A 19885-nucleotide genomic window follows, 5' to 3' on the forward strand; every position below is an offset into this window, starting at 1 on the left:
ATATTTTCTTTTACTCTTAACCCAATGCCATTCCTTACCATAACTAGTAAGCCTGACATGGGTCACCCTTTGCTCCCCTTTTTTGCCACATTCAAGTATAGAGAGTAGCCATCAACCAAAGGCTTTTCCCTCAGCCACGTCTCTTGCATACAAAAGATATCAGCTGAAATTCCTGTACATTCATTGTTGTTAAATAATTGGCCAAAGCCCCTAGTATTCCAGGACTTAATGGTTATCCCTTCATGAAGGCTTTCAGCCGAATGTTAATTTTGATCTCTAGTCGCCAGGGCTCATGATAACCGGTCCCAGGATTCAGCCTGGTCATCTTTGTCTTCTAGGTTCTGTACTTCACAGAGGGTCCGTCTTGCACCATTCGTTGTATAGTCACTTTAAGTGAGTTAAAGTCTTTACAGAATTTTGGCACATCTCTTTGTGATATTATTATTATACTGGGGACATATTGAGAGGATTCTCTAGCAGCTGGCTACCTCCATTCCCATAATGAAGCCCTGAGTGTCAAAGACTCCAGCTAAAGAAAACTAGGGTGGAGACTTCAGCCAAACCAGTTGAGAGTGTCAGGTCTCCTGCTACCAAGTTTATGAAAGATTTAGTTGGTGTGTATGTGAAGGGTTATGATATCCTCCAAAGGATAGAACCATTTAAGATGGTTTGTGGTATCCATGATGTTGACCATAGAGATTGGACTAAGTGTTTATTAAGTACAGTACCCCAGACTGGTTATGACTGTATTCGGAAACTGAGTGTGGAAGAAAGTGGCCAGTATAAGTGTATGAAAGCTGCTTTGGGTGCCAAGTTTGGCAAGACACCTAAACATTCTCACTCTAAAGTCCAAAGATCTAGTGGGGATAAGTCCCATGGGGTGGGATTAAGAGTAGTGGTGCTCCTGCTGCAAAGCAGGCTCCCAGTGGATCCAATTCAATTTCCTGCATTCCTGGTACCTGTTGTACCGTGTGGCCTTGGGCCACAGGAAGGGTGACCCCAAGTGTAAAGAAAAGGCCCTTGGTGTCCAGGCTCTCAGCCTGACCTACCCTTGCCCTATGCCAGAGGTGGAGGCCACTGTCCTCCCCTCCCCTCCTCTCAAGGAATCACCTTTGGTGCTCCTGCAGAGATTTGCTTAGTGTCCCTTGGGGCCAGGGACCAGTACTTAGAAGTGCTGGCTATTATCCCACAGACTACTCACCGATTTCTGAGAAGTGTCCTCATAAATGGCCAACCTTCCACTGGCTTGATAGACACTGGGACTAGCATGAAAGTGGTAGACAGGACCCTTCTCAGGCCAGAACACTATGGAGTTGCTCCTCTGAGAACCACCAGGTTAGCTGGTGGGCCACCCAAACTTTCCTCTGTACCCCTAGTCAGAATTCAGATTGATGACAAGACAGCAAAGCTTCCTGCCCTGGTTCAGGACAATGCGCCTGCCAACATCTTGTTGGGGAACGACTTAGTAGAGATTCGGTTAATTCCTGATGGATTACCCCTGATTGCTGCTGCAGTCACAAGGTCAAACAGGGTGAACCGGGACATCCGACCCAGCGCTTTAAGACGAGGTAGCCATGAAATGAATGGGGATGCAGAAGATATTCAAACATCAATAATAAAAACGACTCATGAAGTTGGCAAAGTTAACTGTTTTAATGTCAATTATCTAAAACAGGGAGTACAACGAACATCAACGGATGCCTCACAGCATGATCTCAATGATTTTCATAAAAAGCTTTTCTTTTATAACAAAAACACGTCATAGCTGATGTTAACCTATGTATTTGCTAACGTCATCCTACGTGGCAAACTACAAAAACCTAGTGGCAAATGTAATAGGCTTAAAGGGAACATTTAACTATACGTTCCATACTAGCCAAAGAAAGTGATAGGCTCTTCAACATCAGGTGGGGCAACTAAGACCTCCCCTCAAACAGGTCACTATGAACGTCACTAAATACACAATGTCCCATTGGTTACACAAACTATAGGGCCCTTAATTACGCGACCCCCCATAATTGGTTGGCACTCTAGCATCCGTCAGAACTTTTCCACCCAAGTTAGCAGCACACAGGCTGGACTTCCAGGTGCTGGTGAGCTAGTCATAACCATAGCTTCTCACCAATTAGCGTATCATCTATCATCACCTCAGTGTTCTGCATGTCAATTAAGGCTTTGAACTTGGCTTTGGAAATGTTCCTTGCTCTGGAGAATTCAGGGTAGTAGAGGCATGCTCTGCATCCCTGCATATGTGTGGTACATCATGTTTGTCCAGTTTCATCCCTCCATGTGACTGAAGACCACAAATTTGAGCTCTCGTGCATTTAAAATACTATGATTTAATTAACCTCTGACGTCTTCCTTGTTTACGTTCATATCTTCTGAACAGGCGTTTCATTCTTTCACACGATTGTAACTAATGTCTGCTCATCCCAGTCCTGAGCGGCCTTGGCTTCTTGGTGCTCATCCAGCCTCGACCTTCTGAGATTCAATTCTGTAATTCAGTTTCCTTTCTTAACTGCGACACACTGGAAAATAGGCCTTCCAGTTCTGGTCCTCTGCTATAACACATAGTGGACAAACAAACAAAAAAAATGTCAAAAGCTGTAAGGCATACAATTAGTAGAGTAAGGTCTTAATTCAAATGATTAATGGACAAGGTATCAAAAGATATCCTTAAATTCTACCTAGTGGCAACTGAGCACAATCTAAGGGAATCTCACACAATATGAAGCCAATGTATATGAAAACTGATTTATTTAACAAAGAAAAAAATGGGGGAAGCATAATACAACCATAATCATAATTTAACATTCAATGGTAATAGTGATAGCATGGTGCCTAAAGAAAATTAAAGCACCTTAGTTTGAGCAGTTAAGTGAGGCACAAATGAAATGTTCAAACTTTGAAAAAAATATAATTATATGAAAGAAATACATTTGTGCACAAATATAAATGCATAAAAACAGGTCTGCCAACGTTAACTTTTCACATTACTTCATGTTGAAAAGAGAAATTATCTCATAAAAAATCTGGTTTGAGTTCCAACGAAAAGAGACCAAAATTACGTTTCGGCGAGGCCACCTGTAAGGCCCTTGATGTCAAAGAACAACGCCTTCCTCAGGGCGAGAGTAAGAGGTAGTAATCCCTGCAAGGGAAGCAGACAAAATGAAAAAATACCAAATTTTAAAAGAAACAGCATATGGGCTTCTTATATGATTCTCAATAGACTGTCCTAAATTGTCCTGGTGCCTACACAAAGGCTTTAAACAAAATTAAATAATGTCTACTAAATTCAACTGTCAGAAGGGGAACCTTAACCAAAATCAATATAGCGGGGAATTCTTCTAGGCAAAGTTGCAAGGTGCAGAAGTCACCCTAGTGTCCATCCCGACGTACACAGCACACGAATGATCACGGACCAACATTTATCAATGGGATCTGTAAATCCAAAAATGTAAAGAAATTTTCAGTAAAAAGATAATTAAAGCTAAGGCTGAAGTGGATGTAACAGATAATGTAGGTGTGTGTCTACCTTTGTAAAAGAAGTTGCTAAAATTTCCGTGGTAGTGGCTAATCCTGAAGCATTGGATTCATCAATTAGGACCTGGCTTGAATAAATGCAGCTGGCGGAATTCAAGCTGATGAAAATAATGAAGATGAAGTGAATTTTAACACTATATGATTTATAGGCCACATAAGTAACGGGTTTGGGAAAAGAAAGAAAAAAAGAGAAAAACATTCTCTTGCTTACTGTGGTTATAGTTAGTTGGATAGACTCAGATAAGTAGGAAATCCATACAAATTTTGAGAGCCTGAAGCGGTAACATGAAAGTGTTCCATAGATGATTGGAGGTGCTCTCCTAAAAGAAACCAAAAAAACCCATTGAATGGGGTAATGAATGCAAAGTATTGATTTCCATGCTCAAAGCACGTAATGAAACGCAAGACGCTGAATATATCAAAAATTTCAAAGTTTTTGAATCTGTCAGCCGGCTGCAGCAATCCAAACACTTACCCTTTGTGGTCAGGGAATCGAATAAATCAGCCAAGCGCTGCTACCGTGGACATCCGATTTACATGGGAACTTTACTTCGGGTGTATAAAGCGGCTGCAAAATGAATGGTTTCAATGTCAACGCCCTCTCAGGAAATGAAGCAGGGTGGGTGCTGAAGCAGAAGCACGCCTCATTGGTAGAGTGCGACGCACCCTTCCTGTGTGTAATGACTGACACGGCAGATGCGGATAGGTCGCTGGTAACGCACCCACAACAATTGGGAGTGTCCTATACCTGGGAGTTGCTGACTCGTAGAGATAAAACGGTATGTCTTATTACGAGTAAAATAGTAAAATGCAAAAGTAGTGAAGGGCAACCTGTCGCAGAGGTTAAATATGCAGAAAGGTATCACGCATGAAATCTATTTAACCAGGCAAAGATGTGTGCATGAATGCATTGAGAATACACCCCTAGGTTGTAGGTGCCATTGGTTCGCCTGATTATTGTTTAAAGTCAAAGGACTTGAAACAATTACTAAAGGGGTATATACAGATACAAATGAAGAATCACGCGTGCACAGAAATAATGTGCGGTAAATGCCAAAGACTGTATTGATGTGTAAAAATATCAAAAAAATGAAAGCAACAGTACGCTTGAAAAGTCGCTAACGATCCGCCTGCCAGACGGGAATTGTGATTGAAAAATGTAAAAATCAGAACGAAGCAGGCAAAGTGAATGTGACCGTTAGTATAGATGCCTGTTTGAATGAAAATCAGAGGAAATACATAACGGGACCCTATAGGTCCCAAATTATTTATAATAGTGGGATAAATTCCTCATTTAAGCCATGGGTATGGGTACCTAATCGGAAAATCCAACGTGCTTCTTTATCTAGCAAGCTTTTAGATACGTTGATGGAATTTTTTACAGTTTCCAATATCCACCAAAGCATGTCATTGTGAGAATGTTTTAAAGACATGTAGTGGTTTACAAGAGGTGCTGTTGTGGTTTTGCATCTGCTGCACGAGCGATGTTCTAAAATTCTAATGTGCGCAGCTCTGCTTGTTTGCCCAACATACCTTAGGCCGCAAGGGCATTCGATGCAATATACCACATTTTTAGTTTTGCAGTTTGTTAGGTGGGGTACAGTCCACACCCGTTCATCGATTTTGAAATCCTTCATTTTTTTGGTCAAAGTACATGCCATGCATGACCCACATGGGTAATGGCCTTTAACTGACCGTAAATCCCATAAACCCGTTTTGGGTAATGGTTTGCGAAAGCTGGAATGTACCAGCTTATCTCGGATGTTTGGGGCCCTTTTGAAAGCAAAGCGAAGTTGAGGTTCCTCTGGTAATTCTAGTTTTACAATGTCCCAGTGTTTTAGAATGATTTTTTTGATTTGAAAAACTTTGTTGCTGTGTGTAAGAACACAAGTCATTTTGTTATTCCCTGGCTGCTCGGGTTTCGTGGTTAGTAAACAATCATGATCTGTGAAACGCGCTTGTTTACGTGACCGTTTGATACGTTTTTTGGGGTACCCTCTTTCTTTTAGTCTGATGTCTAACTCGTCTGCTTTTTGATAAAGGTTTTGTATATCAGTGCAATTTCTCCTTATGCGCAAATATTGCCCATATGGTACATTCTCCCTTAAATGGCGGGGGCGATCACTAGTATAGTGTAATATTGTGTTCCTTGCACTGGTTTTCCGATGAAGGCAGCATTTGAGTGTGCCATCAATGTGTTTAATAATTAGATCCAAGAAAATGACCTGATTTCTGGAATGTTCAAGAGTAAATTGAATGTTGGCATCGATCGAATTGAGCCAGGACAAGAACTCTAAAAGTTCAATTTCAGGTCCTTCCCAAATAAAAATAATATCATCTATATATTGTTTCCAGTTGGTAATGGATTTAAAGAAGGGGTTTGATTCACACAGAATGTGTTCAGTCTCAAATTTAGCCATAAATAAAATGGCCAGGCTGGGTGCGAAAGCCGCACCCACTGCGGTGCCTTTGCTCTGTAAGAAAAAATGTCCATTGAACTCAAATTAGTTTTTACATAGTGCCAATTCCAACAATTCCAAAATGAAGTTAATTGGCACCCTTTGTTGAGAGTTAAATCCGGTCAGATATTGCAGTATGCAGTCTAAAGCTTGTGCCTGTGGAATGCTTGTGTATAGGGAGGTTATGTCCATAGTTACTAGAATTTGTTTAGTGGGATCAAACTCCAGATATTCAAAAATGTGAATTGTGTTCATTGTATCCCGTAAGTAAGTCCTTGTTTGCGTACTGAGCGGCTTAAGGTATCAATGAATTTACATAATGGTTTAAGTACCGTGCCGCAGCCCGAGACTATTGGTCGACCCGGTGGGTGGGTGGTATTTTTGCGTATCTTGGGTAACGCATATAAAGTAGGAATGCGCCCTTGGCTGGTTTTCAAAAATTAATATTCCTTATCCGTCACCCAGTTGCGGTCAAATGCATATTTCACTGTGTGATCAATCTCTGCTTTGATGTCCTTAGTGGGATCTTTTTTCAATTTTTTATAGCTCGCTGGATCAGCTAACAAATTGTTAACCATTTCTAAATATTGGGAATTAGTCATTATGACTATTCTTCCTCTCTTATCTGCTAGTTTAATCACTATGGCTGCATTGGAAGCCAATTCCCTAAGGGCTTTGTTTTCATCAGTAGTTAGATTGTGCTTAATATAAGGTCTGTTGTTTTTCGATTTTAAGTTCTGTAGGTCCTTAAGGACGCTTTTCTCAAATGTCAAGATTTCTTTAGGCACCTGGTTGTCCTGAGGTGTAAATGAAGATGGACAACGTAGTCCAGAGTCCTGTTCTAATATTCTTTCAGCAGTATCTTGGAAGAATGATTCGAGTCTCACAGTTCGTAGAAATCTGCGAACTTGCATTTCGGTAGAGAACCAGTCAATCCCTGTAGTAGGGACAAAAGACAAGCCTTTAGACAAAACAGATACTTGTGATGGATTGAAATCCACATTTGCTAAGTTAAAGATGGGAATTTGTGGTGTTTCCTGATTCAACGGGTGCGACGACGTCTGCCCCAAGGTCTTTGCATGGGTACAAACGGTTGGAACCACGTCAGGCCCCATTGTGGTATTCCGAAACCTCCTCTGCCTAAAAAAGGGGTATTCGGTTGAAAGTTGCCGAATGGTTGTTGTTGATTTTTTGCTGACTGGTCGTCTGATCCACTGCTACTGGAGCTTGAAAATGAGGCACCTCTATTCTTATTGCCCGGTCTTCGTTTCGATGCTGAGTGGAAGCATCCTTTCTTTACTTACTCCTTACTCCTATATATGTATATATTGGCGCATTCCGCAATCTATTCACCATAAAGCTAGCCTCAAGAATATTTTATCTGCTTGCATTCTTTGCATCTGTACACGTGTAAAATAACTTGATATTTTCATCGTTTCTGTAGCATAAGCCTCTTCATCTCGAGCACGAGATGTCACTTATCTTCGATACCTTCTTGATGCCTTATAGAATAACTCTGGTTCCCAACATATAGGCAATATGGGAGAGATGCTTGAGGTGGGGGTACTTGGCTCCTTCTCTACACTCCCTCCTCTGGGCGATTCATTGACCACTCTCCCATCATCCTTCACATCTAGACATCCTCGTCTGAAGAAATTTTTCTTTGGGAACCATATCTGTATCACTCCTTTCAGGCATCCAGCTGATTTCACATGCTCATCCTTGTTCCAAGTCATGAGCATGCACTGTCCACTTGGACTGCAATAAATCCACTTTCCCACATACTTCTTATGGATCCTTGGGTATATGAACTTTGTTCCCTCAGGTGCATGGATGCTGGTTTTCACGAAATCTCTGATTTCTTCATCTCTCAGCTCTTTGGTCTTCCATCCTGATTCAACATCATTCATGATGTTCATCCCTCAGGCTTTCTTTGCAGTCTTCTTGCATTGTGAGATTATTATCCTAATCACACATAATCCAAGCAATACCATCACTATCAGGGCTCCAAGAAACTTGAACATGTCTGCCATCCATTGTGGAACCCACGAAAAGATCGATCCAAACCACCTATCATCACCAATGTCTTTTACTTCATCCACCATCTGGACGTGTAGCTTCATCAGCATCTCTATGGCCTCTGTCAAAGTACCAATCTCGTCATCATGAGAAGGTATAAACATGCAACATGATTCCCCGATTTTTGCACAAGCACCTCCACCCATAGCTGTGATCATGTCCAGGACATATCTATTCTGAAGAATCGTAAGTCGTATGGCTCTCGGCTCTTCCTTGATAGCATTGAATCCCTTTATCGTAGTGTTGATTTTCTGCAGCAATTCCCATCTGGTAATCTGCAGCTATTTAGTATTTGCTGTAGTCTGGATCCTTGGCATGAAGATCATCATGAATATCGATAAAGTCTGGCAGAACAGTCTGTGTCATTATGGAATTGCATTAAAAGCTTCTATTGATTTAACTGAAAAATAGTTCTCTCTCTTCATTCGATTCATCAGCTCAACAGATCTCTTCTTGCTCGGGTGAGCATCTGCTTTTGGAAAACTGTCAATGTTTAAGTCACTTTTAGGAATCACCAATTCTGGAACATGAACATTTATTATAGAGCATCGTCCTCCCCAATCCTTGGATAGCTTCATGTAAGCTCTGGATCCACAAGCCCAGTAGTGATCCATGATCACTGCTGTCCCAATGTTCATTCCTGGTGCATCAAAAATTCGACCACAGGTCTGTTTTTTTCTGACTTTTTGTGTGCCATTTTATCTGAAGCACATCTTTGCACTGTCCAAAGGCACCATCTGCAAAGGTCATCCTTTATCTTTGAGCCATGTCAGTAGCTTAACAAGTTTTGGCCATAGAGGTTTGCATCCCTTTTGTACTATGTCAATGGTTGGCTGATAGAAACCAATGACTACCCAGTCTCTGCAGCTGACCACTCCTTCCCATCCATCTGGTGAAAGCACTGATCCCAAATCTGCATTTGGCCTTTATTCTTCCAACTACGAATTTCTTCTGCAGATTTTCCTAGACTCTCCAGTCTTCTGTTTACTTCCCATCTGATTCCAGCTCCTTTTGATCCAGGCTTTTCGTATCTGATCACATGATTCTTAGTATGCATCCTCAGCCATGTCTTTGTGTCTTGAACATGATCATCGTCCTCTGGATCTGTCCAATCAGTTGCGCATTTAAGATAGGCTGTTCGACCCATGAACTGGCCTCTTGTACAGCAGAGTGCTATGTGTGATAGACAATGTGCAGTCTGGACGTCTATTTCAATAGCTATGAAGATCTTAGACTTCCCCATGCTATAAGGCAGGAGTGCACATACAAAGCATTCCTCCTTCAAGGAGCTCCTTCCTACTTCTTTCATATGCATATGCTGATACCATATGTTATTCCCCAAGTGTGCTGTACTATCCAGGTAATCATTCAACTCATGATCAGCCTCCCTAGCACTTCTCTTAGGTCTCATTCTTTTCTTATGAGCTTCTATAATCATCTCATGAAGTATGCCAGCATAATTTCTTCTAACTGGACCAATCATAAGAAGTTTTATCAGTGGACTCAGTGTTTTTGTGTGCGACTTGTGTAGGTTTACTCACAAAAGATCTCTTTCTTTGTCTCTCCTTTCGAGCCTGTATCTGATGCTCAAGAAAAATCTCTAGAATACTCTTTCCTAATTAAGGATGTCGAGTGACATTTGTCACAGAACCAGGCACGCCTACACGGATTACTGGAGTAGGGATAATTACATAAGGTCTCGGCTGTCTGGTAGTTGCCACATCTGTACCCTCCTTCTGCATAGGAAATACACAGGAATCCTTGCTCTATTTGGATCCAAATAGTAAGCAGTACGTAATGTAAGTGAGAGAAGTAACATTATACACTAAATGCATGTATGAATGACATATAGATAGGCCCACTTCACACAACAGTAGCTTCTTGCACATCGTGGCTTTCATTATTTGCTATGACATAATTACTGTTGATACTGCCCATTCTTAACCTTTTTTAAGGAAGTAAAAAACAACTTTTATTTGGGCAACATCATGAAATATTCTGGAAGCTGCTAAATCTGTTCCACAAGTTCCTCGATCAGCTGGCCGATTGCACAACGATTCACAGGGTTCCTGATGTATACAAAGAAGTCGTCCTTTCACCAAACAAAATGTGGAGGTGTATGCAGTAAGAAATAGAAGACTACAGATGGTAGACTTTGGATCTCTTTCCTCTAAAGCCTCATTCAGGTTGTCCTCGGTGTTCTCTCAGAATATAGATTGATTTGTTTAATTATATCACGTAGCAATTCGTTAAGTGCCACTGTATTCCTCGGATCCCTCAAGAAAGTGCGAACGTCAGTTTGTCTTCCAACAAGATGTGGGCATTCTTCAATCAAATAATAGAAGACCACACCAACCAGTCTGTGAGCATTGTCAGCCAATAAGGGCATTTGTGTTTTCCCCACTGTACTCAGGAAGCTGGAGTACTTGCTCCATTATTGCTGTGAGCAATCTCCTCACGACTGGACTTAGGATCTTGCAGGAAATTATGAATGTCACAAGTTCTCCCCAGCAGCGAAGGGCATGAACAAAGAATGAAGAGAAAAACAGCAAGGATGATCCAATGAACGTTGTCATTGGGCACCATCATGGGCACCTCCAAAGAGAAACTAAGTGAGAAAGGAATCGGGGAACTGTTCCCTCTTCCAGTTGTCGAAAAGGAACTCCAGACCTGGCCTTCTTTTCTTCTCGATCAAGACTTAAACATGTCTCAGTCCAATGTCAACAGACTCCTGTGGCTCAAGAACAAATAGCTTTCTTTCACTCCTTCTTTTTTTCCAGCTTGAAAGAGTGTCTCGAAACAAGCCACAGTCCAAAGTATTCTTTAGTCTCTGCGTCCTTCTTCCTCGTCATAGATCTAGTCTGCTGAGGTTCTTCCCCGATGATTGCTTCCGACTGGGGCGGGGGTGAAAGGGGTTCTCCAGTGTAGATCTTTAGGTCTCCAAGAAATATCCACACATGTCCTCCTAATACCTTCACTGCTGATGGCGCCATGTCCTCCATGACAAACGGACCGCTAAAGCGCGGCGTGTGCCATTTCCTCATGAATTTCCTGATCAGGATCTGATCACCGTGAAAAAATTTGGGAAGACGGAACTATTCACATCCGGTTGTCGTATTGTCTCCATCTGTGTTCTGAGCCCCACACCCCTTCCGCTTGAGCGGATCTGAAATGACAGAGATACTTATAGTCATACATGTTAAGTAGGCATGTTACTCCTTTCCTAAAAATTCTGCTGTTGTCTGGGCATCACTTCTAGTTCTAGATGGAGGTGTGAGGGGTGTCCTCATCTGCCTCCCTGTCACTATTTCATGGGGCGTAAAATGGTGGTCAGAACCTGGTTGATTTATCAATGCATACAATGCCAGTGGTAGGCAATGCAATCATACTTTCTTCAAGTTTAAAAATTGGTAAGGCAGGCACTCTGTTACCAGTCATCAGCTTCTCCTCCAAACGCATGTTTTCATGACTCCATCAATGTTGGGGGAGGCTTCAATTTGGCTATCCTTTCTTTAAGCAGGTCGTTGAGTCTCTCACAGATCCCATTCGCTTGCAGATGATAAGCTGATGAAAACTTCTGCTTTATACTAAGCAACAAGCTTATCTGTTCAAAGACTTCATTAACAAAATGAGGGCCATTATCTGATCTCAATACTTCACATATTCCCCATCTAGGAAACACTTCTCGTACTAAAAATGTTGCTGCGCAGGTGGAATCTGGATGTGTGCACGGACCAGTTTCAATCCACCTTGAAAAGGGACATACTACTACTATCATATATCTGTATCCATTACAGACCTGTAGCATATAGACATAGTCGATGTGTAGATGCTGAAAAGGACAATTAGGTCTTGGGATGGCTCCTCTAACTGTACGCAATGTATGCCCAGCAGTAAACTTTTGACATACGATCCAGTTTACTATATAAAATGCAAAGTGTTCTACCAAATTCGGAACAAACCAATCCTCCGCAATTGTTGTGGCAAGGTTCTCTCTAGTGACATGCTCAGGATAGTGCAGCTGTTCCAATGCCACCCTTAAAAGGTCTGCAGGCATCACCGGTTTACTAGTGCTTTCATGTTGCCACAATGCTTTGGAAGGAGTTAAAGAATACCGCCTCCATGTTCACAGGTCTTTCTCATCCTGCGGCGCTTCCCCTTGAATTTCCATTAGCTGAGTTTTATATAAGTTGTTATAACTCTCAGGCACACATCATTACCCCCATGCTTTCACTCGCATCAGTCGTACCAAATTTCATAATGGTGTCTGAACATGCAATACATTTCACTTCCTCATCTGCAGCTTGATTTCCGTGTGAGATAAAGTCTGCCCTTTTAGTGTGAGCTGCGCACTTAACGACTGCGATGGCTACTGGGAGTTGTAGTGCTCTAATAAGTCTGTCCAATAAGGCAGGATGTTGCACTGGAGTGCCGTCCACTCTGAGGTAGCCCCTCCTTTTCCAACATGCTAGCCCTGCGTGCACTGTCAATGTCACATAGGAGTAGTCACTGTACACGGTTATTTCCTGGTCTGTGTGATTCCTGAGCGTGACAATCAGCACCACTAATTCCGTAGCCTCTGCTGAGAAGTGAGATGGTAGTCATGCACTCATCAATACTTCAAACTCTCCATTAGCCGTGTGCTTCACCACAGCGGCACCTGTATATCTTTGCTCGCCATTTTGATCGATTCTTGAAGAACCATCAATAAAGAGAATCTACCCAGCTGCCAAAGCATTTTCTTTCACCCTCAGGATCTCATATTAGAATTCCTCGCAGTTTGAGCAATCATGTGCATGCTCGTCATCTGCCAGTGGTTCTGCTAAAAACATGGCAGGGTTCACTATTCTGCATCAAACTATTTTGATCAACGGATTCAATATGACCACCTCATAGGCAGAATCCCTTTGAGAAGTCAAGGTACCTTTAGGTTTTTCCAAAATGGCAAACAAAGCATGTTCAACAAATAACGTCATGGAACACCCCACTACTATTCTGGCAGCCTTCTCAATGGCGAACGCAGCGGCTGCCAGCGATTGTTTACAAGGAAAGTGACCTCTCATTACTGGGTCTAAAATCCCACTGTAATATGCTAGAGGCTTGTACCCCAACATGGTTCTCTGTGTGAGTACTGCTGTCATGACTGTGCCATTCATGAGTGAAAATAAGAAGAATTGGGAATTCCTAAAACTGGAGCTGTGCAAATTGCCTTTTTCAACTCATCAAATCGTTCTTCCATTTCCTCAGTCCAGACCATTTTTTCCTGAGTTGCCTGTGCCTTTTTTAGAGCCTGCAACGGGGGCTTTATATATGAACTATAGTCGAAGACCCATGATCCCACATAATTACATAGTCCCAAAAATCTTTGCATGTGCTTTATCGTGTGTGGCTTTGCTGTTTTCAAAATAGCCTGAGCTCTCTCCGGAGTTACTTTCTTTCCTTCATGTGAAATTAACTGACCTATATTCAATACTTCTTCTTGAAAATACTGCAATTTCTCCTTGTCTACTTTATATCCTTTCTCTGCGAGAATAGTTATTAGCTGAACTGAATCACGTCTGCACTCTTCCTCTGAGGTGCTACAGACTAATATGTCATCTACGTATTGCAATACAACACTTTGCTAATCAATATTGCTTAAATCCATCTGCAGGATTCTATTGAAAATCGATGGAGACTCACAGTACCTCTGAGGTAATCTTGTGTTTTTTAACTTTTTTTTGTCTGAACGTAAATGACGTCAGATCTTGAGAGTCCTTATGCAATGGGATTGAGAAAAACTTTCAAGTCAATCACAGTGAAATATCGTGACTCAACAGAGATGCTACATAAGATCGTCGCTGGATTAGGAACTAGAGGGTAGTCGGCCTCCACAAGCTGATTAATTGGGCGTAAATCTTAAATTAAACGCCACAACTTCCCTTTACTTTTTTTCACAGGGTACACTGATGTATTACACAGTGACTCTGACATCACTAAGATACCTTGTTCCATCATGGCGGATATCTTCTTAAAAATACTTTTGTCTGCCTCTCCAGACATGAGATACTGTTGGCTTGAGGTAAAATTGTTCCTGGTTTCAGTTTAATCTTAACTTCTCCAGCCCCTTTCAACAGGCCTACGTCATAGGGGCCTGTTGTCCATAATGAAACATGCACTTTTGCCATGTCTTCATCGGAAAAACCTCAGGACTTTTCGGTGCTAAAATCATTTTCTGAGGAACCTCACGTTTAATTATTCTTACCCAATAAGTGATTCTCATTTCAAATACTACTTTGTCATCTAACGGATGGTCTCTAAACATATCCTCGTCAATGACATCAGCCAATCTATAACCTTCTCCAATGGTAATCACTATGCACCATCGTCTGCCTTCACAATCAGTTCCATCAACCAAAGCCATTTCTCCTCGCACTATGGCTGCTTGTAATTCTAAGGGAAAGACTTGTTCTACCTCTTCAACCATAGGTATCCTTGGCCTAAATAAAAATTAATCACGTATTCTCATAGTTTTACCCATTAAACCTGGTAGCCATGTTACCAAAATGCGTACCCCATAATTAAAAACTTCTGGTTCTAACGGTACTCCTCGTATGGCCATTTGTCCTGTAAATGCCATAATAAATTCCCTGACATTTAAATAATGCATTCCTGGCGTTGAACACACTATGCCTTCATCAGTGAACGAAATCATCATGTTGAATTTTGTCATTAAATCTCTACCTAATATATTAACAGGTGTCTGTCTCGACTATAATAATGGTACAGACATGTCACATTCTCCTATAGAGGCTGGCAATTTTTCAGTAAAAGGAACTCTACTTGCAGCTTCTGTGGAACCTTGAGCATTCATGGCATTTCCAGACAGTGTACATTTTCCCTCTTGTATACATAAGCAAGTTGTCTACTAAAAAAGAAAATGATGTGTCCCCTATAGTGACGTCAACCCTCAGTGCCTCTTGAGGATTGGGAGTCACTGATAGAACTGAACACATCAAGTCTCCCAGTGAGCTTTCCTATTGTGGGTACATGCTTATTCCCGTACTTGTAAAAGGATTCCCTCCATCTACAGTGACACCCCCTATCCTAAGAGTCAGTAACTCCCCAGTGCTTGTGCCCTGCTGTATTTGCATGGGTGAATGCTGTGACTGCCCTTGCGGTGGATTCATTGCTGTCTGCTCTGTTTGCAAACCTGGTTGTATTCTCGGTGCTTGTGTTTGCGGCACTGTCTGATTTTGGGCAAACCCATCTCCACTTTGTTGGGTGTATGCAGGCGGGTATGTAGACCCCGCTCTTGAGAATTGCCCATTCTGCACAAATCCTTGGCTTCCATACATGCGTGCAATATGCCCTGTCATCCCGCATGTCCAACATATGGGAGGTCTCCTAATTTGCCCTCTCTGCATGCTTTGACGGTCATTCTGCGTGTTTTGAAGCCCACTCTGGTTATTCTGAAAATGTCCCTGATTATTCTGGAAGCCTCTACCTCAGAAGCTTCCAATTCCCTGTTGTACAAATCCATTACTACCTTGATAGAACTGCCTTTGATTATTAACCTGTGGCATGCCTGCTGTTTGCTGTGAACTCAGCCCTTCTCCGCTAGTCAACATCGAGCCTTCAATGGCATATTTGGACAATTTTTTCTGCACTCATTTTGCCTCTTCATCTTTCCTAGCATCATCTTTCTTTTGATTCTTTCTCTTGCAGTAATCTACAATAATGTGAAATGGTCAGCTGTATTTCTGACCACGGTTTCACTTCCATGCCCACCAATTTTTTTAGCTGCTCTGTACTGGCTCTGGCAACCCATGACATAATATGTGATAAAATACAGGTATAGATTTCCCCCACGGCTCGCGCGTCTCCAAAGACCATTGCGCTTGAAAATGTTTAATGTAAATCAATGGATATTCCCCTTCCTGCATCTTCCTTGCCATTACAGCTCCCATATCTGACGTATCTGGATACTGTACTTGCAGTGCTTTTCAGACTGCCGTTCTGCAGTTATTAAACGGTTCCCCATCATGAGCAATGTTATGTGCAGTGACACTTGAGTATCCTGCTCTCGACCAAATGTTCATGGCATGAACATCTTATCTGCCGTGCCCTTAACCCAATCTGCACTGTACTGCTTATGCTTGGGTGCGTGTTTTGACAGCTGCTTGCATAGATGTGTAAGTGGAGTAATATCCTCCATTTTGACTCGTCTCACTTGACTGTCTATACTCACCTTTACACTTTGCAATTTTTCAAAAATACGTTTCAGGAAAATAATACAATATGAGGGTGCACCAATCTCTGCAGCTCCAAACCCTTTATATCATGTTTTACTTCAATCTACGTATTCACTAAACACCATCAATTCAGCCAAACAAATAAATAATTACCTCTTAAATCTCATATTTTCTTATTCACGTCTCTTAATTCTTCTATTATTTCTTCACCACATATATATTCATATAACACATAAAACAAACAAATAAACTGATGCACTCGACCAGCCACATATATCTCAGTCTGCGATCCCCGAGACTTATCCTCGCCCCTAAAAATACCCCGATTGGGATGTTAATCGTTCTCTTTGGACCGTCTTTAAATGAGTCCATAGCCCACGTCATCTGCTAATGGGACTCTAGATACGACTCATTCTGTTACGTGCTATGACGCAGGACACTGGGCTTAATCTACTGTGGCGTTCCTCATCTCACAGTTTCTCAATTGCTTGGCTCCTTTCCTCAAGTAAATTACTTAATAACTCAACACTCATCGGCTTGAGTTATTTTACCCCAACCTCCCTCCGTTACGTGTTTCCCCTTATCACTCTCTCCACTCACTGCTCATTCATAATTTTGCCACCTCACTCAGTTTTTCTCACCATTCGCTTTTTCGACTTCTGACTCTTGTGATCGGCTCCTCTTCAACCAGCCTTTTCAACACTCCGTCCGCTCAGCTTCCTGTAGAAACCGGGAGGGGCTTCTGCCTGAAAACAAGGGACCGGTCTCACCTTCGCTTTCAAGGCTTACTTAAAAACTTGAAGTGGGAAAATGGGAAAATACCCTCCCCTCGTTCTCATCCAAACCCAAGCACCCTCCACGAGAGGAGTTTGACCCATTCACTTCATCACCAGACAGACAGGTCCCCTGTGTCCACGGTCCACGTGCCCGGGGATCCTGCCCACTGCCACGTCCGGGAACCACTAACGTCAGCCTCATGGACCAACTCGATTAGACAACAGCCACAAACGCCATCATCGTTAGAGATGCCATGACGACATAGCCAACAGACAAGAACACACGTGCCACCATGCACACTGATCACTCACACACCAACCCACATGAAGAACATACTCAGTGCTATGACGCAGAGGACCGATACACCCACAGACACGCATCGTTGTTATTTTTCACATAGGCCTTCTACAGCACCGCAGAAACGCAAGACGCCTGAAGAGCTTGTGTACATGTGCTTGCAGATGCTTTTTCGCTGCCTATCTCTGCGAAGACGCCACACTATATATCTACTGCTGCTTGTGACGCTCTATCGCCCCTCACAACCCCCATATTATGGATTATGTACCGCCACCCAGACACTAGGCCAAGGTAGTCCGCAAAGCAAGAGTCCCCAGACAGGAGCCTCTCACACGAAAATCCTCTCAGACGAAAATGCACAGTGTTGATCATGCAGAACAAGCCCCAATGAGAGCTCACGGCAAAGGCCGCAATGTTGCCATTTACATGCCGCGCTCCCCACGCCAAGGTTACACCTGCCAATGCCAAACGCTCCTCAGAGCCGAAATACAAATCAAATGCTCATAATTCTGCTCCAGCCACGGTCTCTCCACACGTGACCAAGCCGAACTGACAAAATGCCAGGCTTATGAGAGAGAAAGTCGCCGGGGTCCCACGTCTGGGACATGGTCTGCAACAACGAAGCGACAAGTTGGACACCTACAGTGATGGGAAAGACATGCACATCAGCCACTAGCCAGACCTGTCCATTGTCCACCACTAACACATAGTTGCACATTGTTGCCAGCACCAGGTACACCGCGAGCTGGGAACAGTGATGGTCCCAGGCTTGGGGGCTCGCGGGTGAACCAATCAGAATATGAGTGGCTCATCACTGCCGCCATTCTAGCTAGCCAATCACCAAGTGTCCCCTTGTAACAAATTCGGTGTAGCAACTGTTAGGGACAGCCCAAGTGTACCACCTGACCCGTCCTTATCCAATAATCCTTTCTCCTATAGGCAACTATACTGAACCTACCACTCTGGGAGCCAACCCGAAGTGGCGTTAGGTTATGGGACAGTTTTCCCAGGTGACGCAAGTAGCGCGTCATACCACAGTAAAAAGGGCCTGCGAGCCACACTAATGCTGAGAGTCTCTCCGGATGCATACGGGCTGAGAGTCATCCCTGCCGTTACTATAATAAACAGCGGTCTCTACCTTGCTCTTGTGTGTGCCTCATTCTACTTTTGGAGTCAGGAGGAGTTGGGGCCTCCCCAGCCCCAGAGGTCCGTGGACAGCTCTGCCGGCCCCCGGGAACTCACCCCGACAAACTAATGTCCGCTATCTACAGGGAGCTTCACGTCCTTTCAGCTGAATGGCAGAGGACATCCGATATTGCCGGGACCCCAAAGCTTACTATGTCAACGGTTCTTTAACCATCATCTCTCTGCTACCACATGAAACGGGACATCCGACCCAGCCCTTTTAGATGAGGTAGCAATACCATGAGATGAATGGGGATGCAGAAGATACTCAAACATCAATAATCAAAACGACTCAGGAAATTGGCAAAGTGAACTGTTTTAATGTCAGTAATCTAAAACAGGGAGTACAACAGACATCAACTGACGTCTCACAGTATGTTCTCAATGCTTTTCATAAAAAACCTTTATAACAAAAACCTGTCATAGCTGACTTTAACCTACGTATTTGCTAACATCATCCTACGTGGCAAATGTAATAGGCTTAAAGGGAACATCTAAGTATACGTTCCATACTAGTCTATGGCCTCATTACGAGGTAGGAGGTAGCCATGGTGCTATTAGCACCATGGCTACCCCTTTACCGCATTCCGGGTCTGGGTTCTCGAAATAGGGACTTACCGGGTCATTCCATCCTTGGGGGACCCGGTAATTCCCCATTCCGAGAACCATTCCCTATTCTCATTCGAGCCCCCCACAGGGCTCAATGGGAATGGGGATGGAGCTAATAACGGGCCCACTAATTGCGGGCCCGTTATTAGCTCCCTTGTCCCTTAGCGGCTCCCGCTAAGGTACCTCGGAATAGGGCGATAAGGGTTTACCGGCACCGGTCTCCTTACCGGTGCCCGTTAACCCTTACCGCCCACCTCGTAATGAGGCCCTAAGAAAGTGATAGGCTCTACAACATCAGGTGGGGCAACTATGCCCTGCCCTCAAACAGGTCACTATGAACGTCACTAAATACACGATGTCCCATTGGTTACACAAACTATAGGGCCCTTAATTACGCTGGCCCCCATAATTGGTTGACACTCTAACATCCGTCAGAACTTTTCCACCCACGTTAGCAGCACACAGGCTGGACTTCCAGGTACTGGTGAGCTGGTCATAACCATAGCTTCTCACCAATTAACATATCATCTATCATCACCTCAGTCGTCTTCATGTCAATTAAGGCTTTGAACTTGGCCTTGGAAATGTTCCATGCTCTGGAGAATTCAGGGGAGTAGAGGCATGCTCTGCCTCCCTGCTTAGGTGTGGTTTGTCATGTTTGTCCAGTTTCATCCCTCCACGTGACTGAAGACCACAAATTTG

General features: G+C 43.1%; 1 protein-coding gene and 1 long non-coding RNA gene across 15 annotated transcripts in view; one reads left to right on the forward strand and one right to left on the reverse strand.

The window, feature by feature from the left end:
- Positions 1 to 19885, forward strand: part of LOC138526227 (T-cell-interacting, activating receptor on myeloid cells protein 1-like) — a 733986-nt gene that overhangs the window by 532390 nt on the left and 181711 nt on the right. The window lies entirely within an intron of this gene.
- LOC138521122 (uncharacterized) lies at positions 1635 to 4140 on the reverse strand. 2 transcript variants are annotated; one of them, XR_011282947.1, is made up of 3 exons: positions 4019 to 4140; positions 3755 to 3863; positions 1635 to 2561 (listed from the first exon to the last, which is right to left on the reverse strand). It is a non-coding gene; the product is annotated as an uncharacterized lncRNA (long non-coding RNA). The 2 variants fall into 2 exon arrangements; XR_011282948.1 differs by lacking the exon at positions 1635 to 2561 and adding an exon at positions 3519 to 3641.

Source organism: Ambystoma mexicanum, chromosome 1q (assembly GCF_040938575.1).
Source record: "Ambystoma mexicanum isolate Mex_15411 chromosome 1q, UKY_AmexF1_1, whole genome shotgun sequence".
Lineage (NCBI taxonomy): Eukaryota > Metazoa > Chordata > Amphibia > Caudata > Ambystomatidae > Ambystoma > Ambystoma mexicanum.